This window comes from Canis lupus, chromosome 7 (assembly GCF_003254725.2).
Source record: "Canis lupus dingo isolate Sandy chromosome 7, ASM325472v2, whole genome shotgun sequence".
Lineage (NCBI taxonomy): Eukaryota > Metazoa > Chordata > Mammalia > Carnivora > Canidae > Canis > Canis lupus.
In genome coordinates, this window is record NC_064249.1 from 12,519,215 (window position 1) to 12,528,768 (window position 9,554).

Sequence of the window (9,554 nt, forward strand, 5' to 3'; positions counted from 1 at the left end):
AGTGAATGGAATATGGTAGGAGCAAAAATTTAAAAAAAAAATTTTTTTTACTATGCTATTGACAATTTCTTCTTTCCTCAATTTTCCCCATTTTCCATCAAATGACCAAATCGAAGAACTGTTAAGGCCTTTGGAGTGTGGAAATTTGTGGTACTAGGTCTGATCAGTATAAAAAAGTATCTGAAAAAAATAGTAAAATAATAACTTTAGTCTGAATGGTTTTAAATATAATGCCAGAGAAAAGAGCACTTTAAAATATAACGTAGTTGACATGGCTGATTGGGAATGAAGAATTATGTATTATGTTTCCCTATCTCTAAACCAACAGGATGACTTTTGATTTATAGACAGGTTTAAGATTCTCATTCAAAATTCAATTATTTTCACAAAACATTGTTAATTAAGTGGCTTCAGAATGTCAAGATTTTACATCTCAAATAGGCCCTCTCTCAGGAATTTCTTTCAGGATGGCCATTAAATCTTCCATATTTAAGGATGCTGCATAGTAGGCACCACATTCGTTAGTCTCATAAATCTTCCATATCTGAACGACAGATTAATTTCCAGAGCTTTCTTCTATATGCTTATCTAGCAGTATCTGCTCTAACAAACCTGCCTTTCTTTAGGAATTACTCTTTTTTCAGTCTTTAAATGAAATTTCCACTTTTTGCCAGGACCTTCTTAATTGAACAATTCATCTGCCTGGACAGTGCCTATTTCTTCCTCTTCTAGACTAATAGCTATTTGGAACATTTACTTCAAAACCTTTCTTGATATTCATGCTAAAAGTGGAAGAGTAAGTCAAATCCACAGTGGGTTTCCACGACTGACATTGTAATGAGTGTATGTGATGGTGGGCATGATGGAGACAGGAGGATTAGCCTTTGTTGAACATCGCTGCAGAGGGACTATCTTCCACTGTGGCTCCCCTAGATCCAGTCTCCCCTCATTTCGGATTCCTTCTCCAGCACTCCACTCTTTCACACTTCCGGCCTCTGCCTGAATGAACAATCCTGAGCTAGTCTCCTGCAGGGCCAGAGGCATCTGGAGCTTTCTCCATTCTTATTAATCTATTTTTATGGCATAAACTTGATGGATTCATTTTCTAGGAGTGCTATTAACAAGAACCATGACCTGGGGTGCTTAAATAACAGAAATGTATTGTCTTAAAATCTGGAGGTTAGAAGTTCTAAGGTCAAGGTGTCAGCAGGGTTGATTCCTTCCGAGCTCTCTCTCCTTGGCTTGGAGGTAGCTGTCTTCTTCCTGTTTGTTCATGTAGTCTTTCCTCTGTGCTGGTCCGCACCGCATCCTAAACTCCTCTTTATAGAAGGACACCAGTCATAATGAATAAGGCCAACCCTAATGACCTCATATAATCTTAATTACCTCTTTAAAGGTCCTTTCTCCAAATGCAGTCACATTCTGAGGTACTGAGGGGGTTAGGAGTTCAGGAATTTTGGGGCAACGTAACTCTGCCCACAGCACTCTATCTATATCGTGCTTCTCTGGGCTTCAAGAGTTGATTTGTGAATCATAAAAAATCAGAACATTTGTTGCTTCTTCTGTCTTTGCCTTCATCAGAGAACAATCTTAATTTTCTTTGAGAAAATGAGCAATAAGATTATGCATAAAGAAGAGCAAAAGGGGTACTATTTTAAGACAGTATTTCACTACCTTCTAAAATTAATGACCTCCATCACATAGGTGCTGACAGTGTCAGCTTATGCAGGAGGGAGCAGACCCACAGAGTTTAGGTCAGGCGCACAAGGTCAGGGGGGCATGAGGGAGGAATGTCTGTCTCTGAAATCCAAGCTCCAATGATAAAAGTGGCCGTTCTCGGTTTAAATTGGGCAAAAATGTTTCCGTATATTTATATGCTATTATAGTCTCATACTGCTTATAGTTAATGGAAGAGCAATATCAAAAGAGCAAAATGATGGCTTTCTTTGAAATTGGCATAATAATAATTATTCTGTCCATGGTCAGGTCCTCTTAATGCCATAGGGTACTCAGTGAAGAATTAATGAACCTCATGTCCCTTCCCTGTGGTTCTAAGGCCTTTGATAGAGCAGGTCAGAACAGGGTAGGAGAGAAAGTGTTTCCTCTGCACTGATTAGAGCAGAGCCCAGGCCACTCAGATCTGTAGGCCCATTCCTGGGAGAGAGAACCAGCCACGTTAGACCCAATATCCTTTGCCATGTTTTTCTACTCCTTACAAAACAGTACTAAGAAGTAACAAAGGGAGTAGGTATACAAGCGACTTGGATAGAAAATAGTTTCAATAAATGTGGAATTATTTTCCACATTCAGGGAATATTTTCCTTTGCAGAAAGGAAAAGGAAAACGACCAATCTAATAATTTTGATGATGATAATCATAATGACAATGAAACGGTGGAAATTATTACCATGTGTTAGGTTTTGGGCCGTGCATATAATTCTATTAGTGAGTTTAAAAAAATGATCTTGACAGACCCATTGAAATGGAATAAATCACAAAATTAATTAAATCTATTTGTTGTTATTCCTGGCAGATTTTATTTTTAGATTTTATTGGTAACAAAATAAGCAAGTTTATTCATAAGAAAATAAGTTATTTATGTGAATTCCAAGTCACATAAATTTCTTGTGTCTTTCTTTTGGAACAATGAAGAAAATATCTGTTGCTACTTTATTATTACCTTGTTAATAATTAAATTTTAACCAAGAGGTTGGAAAGAACAATTTAAGGCAGTGGCTTATTTGCTAGACCAAAGGGGCCTGGGTGGCTCAGGGATTGAGTGTCTGCCTTCGGCTCAGGTCGTGATCCTGGAGTTCTGGGATCAAGTCCCGCATCAGGGTCCTTGCAGAGAGCCTGCTTCCCCCTCTGCCTGTGTTTCTGCCTCTCTCCCCATGTCTCTCATGAATCAATAAATAAAATCTTTTTTAAAAAAAAGCTACAGGGAGAGGAGTGTAAAATGAAGGTGAAAATGTGGGAAGGAGCCTGGGGATTCTGAACCAAGGGCTTGAGGTTCTGGAACCATTACATGGGGGTTGATGGCTTGGGCTCAGTGATATAACAATAGGAGAGGAGAAGGGTGAATCAAAAGAATATTATGGAGGAATAAGATGTGACCATCATCTCCAGCACAGATGAATTAGAGAGGGGTTTCAATTGCAGGTGTTCATGTGCTTTAAAGAATTTTTTCCAACGTCAAACTTGCAAAACTCAGATAAAAGTTCATAAAGGAAAATAATGCATTTAGCCAAGATTTGTTGGGTGTCTCTTTTGTGTCAGCCCAATGCATGCATCCACAAATAAGAGAGAGAGAGTCATTGGCCTTATTTTATCTCATAGTCTTGTGGAAGCTGTATCATCTTCCTGGATATCCTGATGAATAAGACAGAGGTCTTCAACTGGATTACTACTCTGGGATTTTTATGTTTGAATTAAATCAACGAGGGGGTTTGCTCTGTTCTCTGAGGTTTGCTGTTACTTCTGAGGTGCAGAAGAGGAGAAGCACTGTCTCCAATCCCACCAGGGATGGTGGACAATAGTGCCATTCACACAGCCCCAAATTACAGGAAGCTTTTAAAAAGAGCTCACTGGGGACACAGAACATCAGATTTAGGACAAATACCTTGCTTTTTTGGTGAGGTAGAGCATCCATTTCTTTTATGCAACAGGGAGCCAGTGAGCTGAAGAAGCAGAGGACAGACAAAGGGGAGAATAGAGGAAAGTCTTCCTTGTGGTGAGGTCCTAGTCTTAGTATTTGTTTAGTATCTCAGTGCCTTGGATTTTAGCTTCCTCCTGGGACTCCTTCTTTTGTCCTTCCTCCCTAGAACCACAGTTCCCATGACTGGTCATCATCTCCTCCCACGAAGTAGGTCCCTCTGAAGCCACTGCATCTCGGTTGTGGGTTTGCTGTCTGCTGGCACAGCCCCTGACTTCCTCCTCCATCGTACTGGTGTGTGGTTGCTGCCTGGGTTTCGGCCCTTGTTTGGTAAAGAAAGATTTAGGGAATAATCATGAACTCATCAGAGCCCTTCCTCTTTTATATTCCGTTTGTAAAGACGCTGATTCTGGCTCAGTGGGATTGTGGAAACTGTGATTAATGATTACTGTGTGTGTAAACCATAAAGCTAGAAGCTGTATTTGTATTGGTTGAATAATAAATTCCCCACGTTTACCTTTAAGATCATGGGAAGCAAGAATGCTAGTTGAAGTATCAAGCAGAAATTGGGAGATGACAAAGTATCTGTAACAGTGAGAACCACCTGTCAAGGCAGATAAATTGAGTAGGTGGGTGCAATTGGGCACCTGATGAAGACTGTCAGATGCTTACCCAGGGCACAGGGTCTAAACGCTGGACCCACAGGCCAACTTGTGGTCTTAGAAGAATGAGTAAATACTGAGAGTAAATATTTGAGAAACCCTTTTTAGGATGGAGCAGCTCCACGGTCTGCTCCCTCTCAGAATTCTGTGAGGAGTCAGTGTTCCTTCCACTCCCTCCCTGCTTGAGCCCAGAAACTCTACTCTGCTGGGACCTGTCCCGCCTCCCCTGGGGGTCTCTAGCCTTTCACAATTCTAAAGTCTAAGCTTTGTTTCGTGCCCTTGTTAATTAGAGGTAGAAGAAAGAAGGAAGAGGCTTCAGCTTTCCCTTCTCTGCTCCTCTAAATAGCCCTAGGGCCAAACTCTCCCATTTTGGAAGGAGAAAGGAACTTTAATTAGAGTTTTGAAATGCAAATCCAACTCACTTTGCTTGCTGCAATGTTGCCTTAATACTTGAGTTTCCTGTCCCAACGCTACCCCATGGTCTTCCGATGGCAATTTCCCCCTTTATACTTCGGACTCGAATGCATCGGCTATTTTATTCATTGATTTATTCAATTTAAAAACAAAAATATTTTTAAGTAACTGTATTAGTTGAATAGAAAAGCAGATAATGTCCCTGATTTTAGAGAAGGAAATTAGCAGATGAACCAGTAAGTGACATCAAGTGACACAGAGGTCATTAAAAATATATATGTATAGGATAAAATAGAGACAAAAAGAAGAAAGGCCAGGCATCATAGTTAAAATGACCTTTGGGTGAGTTTTGAAAGTCCCCTAAGTCAACCTCAATGTCCTCTGAGTCCTGGCTCTAACACTGGGGCCAAGCCAGGCCAGGCCAGACTTGCTTCCCATAACAAAGTCCCTTGGCCTCTGGGATTAATTGTCCTTGTCCACAGAGTAGCAAAGAAACACCACTCCAACGTATTTGGCTCTCTTCAGCTTGAAGCTTTAATTAATCAGGTTTTTGCCAGTTTATCATAATATGAAACAAGCATCCGAAAAACATTATAGTAGAATGGAGAGGCACATTTCTTTTCTCAGAATTCACAGAAGATTGAAAGCTTTAAGAGGCAGCTTAGAACTGAGCTTTGTTTACTTAGGCTTCATCAAGTTGAGAATAAGGATGCCCCACTGCCATTAAATGCAAAAACAAATGTCTGCCTTTCTACTGGCATTTTAAGAAACTGGCATTCAGCGTGTTTTGGGGGAATTGACATTGGGTTTCATTTTCAGCATCTCAGCACCTGTGCCTCTAAGTGTTGTCTGGTGATTAGACAGTCACAGTGGCTTTACTGAAATAATTTTTCAATCAGATTTGGATTACCCAATATTATAGGATATATGATACTCTTGGTCATAGAAAAGAAAATCATCATACCCTGAGATTGGGAAGTAGGTCTTTTTCAAACATTTGATGCATTTGGCCTCAATATTTTCCCTGAATTTGGCAAAGCTTTTAGAAAGACAAAACAAAGGTTGTCATAAATAGACAGATGGCTGTCAGTGACCCAACAATAAAAAAGTTTTAGGTCAAGAGCAAAATCATCTTGAAAATTTTTCTCAGTGCTCCTCAACAGTTAAGTTTCCCAAAGACACATTCTGTTGGACAATTTTAAGTGTGGCTAGGTAGAGATATTTTATTACTATTATTCAAATGCTATCCTCTTATTTGACCCTCATGTGAACTGTATGTAGAGGGTGCATTACCTCTGTTTAATGAATGATGAATTCAAGAGCAAATGAAATTGGTGGCTTGTTGTGTCTCAGACAGGTGGCACGGGGCAGACCTGAGATTGGAATACCCCAAACCCCCATGCTTTCCATGATATGACACTACAGTTGTTCAATGGATATTGTAGGCTCCCTGAAAACAAATGATTATTTTTAGCATTCTTCTTTCTTATTCTATAAAGTAACACTCTGGGAGTAGATGGTTTGATTTCCTCAATTTATGGCAACTCTACCAAACAAAAGCCAAAATACAAAACTATCAAATCCCAGTGACTAATATTTTATGGCTTTAGAACTGAGTATTCTCAACGACTATGAAGGACTGGATTTTACCCTACTTGCAAGTTAGGAAGTTAGCCCCTTGCAGTTCCATAGTTGTTGGTAGAAGACATGGATTCCTCGAAGCAATTGCAGTAGCCAGAGCATCAGTATTTTTCATGCCATTTCTCCAGACCTCGATTCTTATTGGGTGATTCCGAGAGGGCCAGGTAACCTGTGTATGCCCTGGGTCACATTACAGGCGGGAACTTCGAGTATAGAAAACACAAATCCTCCATAGTGGATAGTAAGCATGCTTGGCATTGATTCCAGAGGGAGACACTCTTTCTAATTTTTTTCCAACTATTCATGATACAAGCTTCCCTGAAAAGGTAGTCTATAGTGAATGGAAGGTAAGCAGCTTACAGGATGGTAAACAACGTCCAGAGAGAATAGTCTCCCAATACACACTCTCCTTCTTTATATGTCAAGAGGGTTCTGCACTCTATCCCAATGTATGAGGAGGGAAGTTTCCCCCACATCATCTATCAGACACCAGCCGAGTGTCCTCCAATTCAACTCAATTCTCACACCATCTACCTGGAGGTGGCATCAGATTCCACAGGTTCAGGGCCAGTCCCACAAGACTGCCCCTGTTTCAGATGCCAGTCACAAGCCCGTGTTGTAACAGATGCTTCTGACTGGCTGGCTATAAATCAGAGGTTCCTATAACTCCCTCCTTGGGTTAATTTGCTCACAGAACTCAGGAAACCCATCTAATCACTAAAATTGTGAGTTTATTACAAAAGATATTAAAGGATACAAGTTGATAGCCACACAGAAAAGATGCATAAGACAATGTACGTGAGAAGGGTGCCAGAGTTGCCATGCCCTCTGCAGCTGCTGGCAGCACCTCCACGTTCACCAACTCAGAAACTCTCTGAACCCCCCTCCTCTGAGATTTTTATGGAGGCTTCATTACAGAGGCATGATTGGCTAAATCATTGGCCACTGGTGATTGATTTAACTTCCAGCTCCTTCCCCCTCCTGAGCAGTAGAGAAGGATTGAAAGTTCCAACCCTCTGATCACATGGTTGGTTCTCCTGGCAACCAGTCCTCAACTTTAGGTACTTTCCAAAAGTCGCCTCATTAACATGACAAAACACACCTTTGTTGCTCTCATCACTTAGGAAATTCCAAGAGTTTTTGGAGCTCTGTGCCAGAAAAAAGACAAAGATGGAAAATATATTTCTCATTTTAATCACGGTATCACATATGTTTATATGATCAAGCCCCTCCTTCCCTCTGTGGCCTCAAGTAGAGATCCTCCCAGCCTTACTTGCTCTGCTCCCCTCACTCCAGTCCTTTCTCAGCTCCTGAGTCTGCCATGCTCCTTTCCTTCAGAGTCCTGCTACATGAGTTCTCTCTGCCCAGAGGTATCCAATCCCCACTATCAGCTCCTTATTCTTCAGGTCTCATTTTAAACTTGCCTTCTTCAAGGAGACCTCTGACTTCCCACCAATTCTCCCAATGCTTTGACTGGGCTGAAATTCTATCTTACGTACACGCTGCCATGTTATCTGGCCTTAGTTTCACAGAAGCTGATAGAAGATGTGAGTCTCCTTAGTCAGAGGCAAAGGTCTATATGACCACAGCCCAACAGGTAGAAGAGATATACAAGTCCCCCAAGTCTCCCTGGGGGTGATGTAGAACACTGGAAGCCAATTCTGTATACACGATGGGTTTGCCTCACAGCCAAAGAACCTGAAGCTGAAGAAACCTTCTAAAGGGGACTTCCAGCAAACCTGCCCATCCCCCACTATGGAGAGAGACACTGTCTTTAATGTATTATAGGAAACACATCTTCCCTACACTCCAGAGGGAGGCACTATCTTTATCTTCTGAGGCTGCTTATTATGCTAACATCCTTGAAAAGAAACTATGGCGCCAAAGCTGAGGTAAGGAGTACATAAACATGAGAGACCCATGCAGATTGGTCTCCCAACACCTCCTCACTACCTCACTTAGAGTATAGTAGGTTTCTTTTGTTATAAACTCTTATAAAACTCTTTTTTTCTCAATATCACTTATTTCAATTACGCTTAACCAAGGATTACTGTAATTATTTGTTTAATTTATGTCTTTCTCACTAGATTATAAGTTCCACATGGGTAGAGATTTTATGTATTTTGTATCCTAAACACTTAAATTATAGCAAAGCTTAGAATGGTGAATGAAGATGGTTGGGGCCTACCTAATGGCTTGGAACCTCCTACAAGAAGCCTTCTTTCCAGATTCTCTGGGTATTGGTTTGGTGTCCTGTGAGTCCTGTCACAGCTTGTGTTTGGTCCTTTCAAAGCACTCTATGTGTAATTAAAATGATATCTTTATTTCTCTAACTCATTTATTAGACTTTGAGCTTCTCCGCAGCAGAGTCTCTTTTCTTCCCCAATGGTGAGAACCATGTCTTGCATAGAGTAACAGCTTAATGAATATGTGCTTTTATGTGTGCAGATCTAAGGCTCCACATTCCAACAGTCTTAAACATACATTAAACTGCTTTTTCTGCTCATTTCCTAATGTCCTGCACCATTTTGATTCAATGTGTGATCCATACTTGACCCAAAGAAGATAAAAGTAGGTAGCTTATTTGAACAGCAGCAATTATTTGGTTTGGGATTAACAAAACTTAATTGAACACAATTGCCAGCTTAAGATGTTTTCCTTATATGTCTGACATTTTTTAGCTAAAAATGATCACTGTGAGGGGCACATGGGAGGCTCACTTGGTTAAGTGTCGGACTCTTGATTTCGGGTCAGATCATGATCTCAGAGTTGTGAGATGGAGCCCCACATCCATGCTGAGCATGGAGCCTGCTTGAGATTCTCTCTCTACATCTCTCTCTGTCCCTCCTCCATCTTTCTCTCTTAAAAAAAATTAAAAAAATGATTACTGTGGTGTTTATAATATTGAATTCAAACTGTCTTATTTTAATAAAATTTTAATAAAATAACAGAATAGCTCAGTTGAAAGTGCATGGACTTTTAAATACAAAAACTAGGTATCCGATTCTGATTCAGTCATTATGAATTCAAGGAAGTTATTACCATTCTCTTGTTTTCTCAATTCAAAAATAGAAATTGTCATATTTATTTTATTGTGTCTAGAAATTGACATTACATTTTTATTGTTTTGTAAACACATCTATGCCCCTTTCCTTTTTAACATTTGAGAATTCTTTATCTTGTGA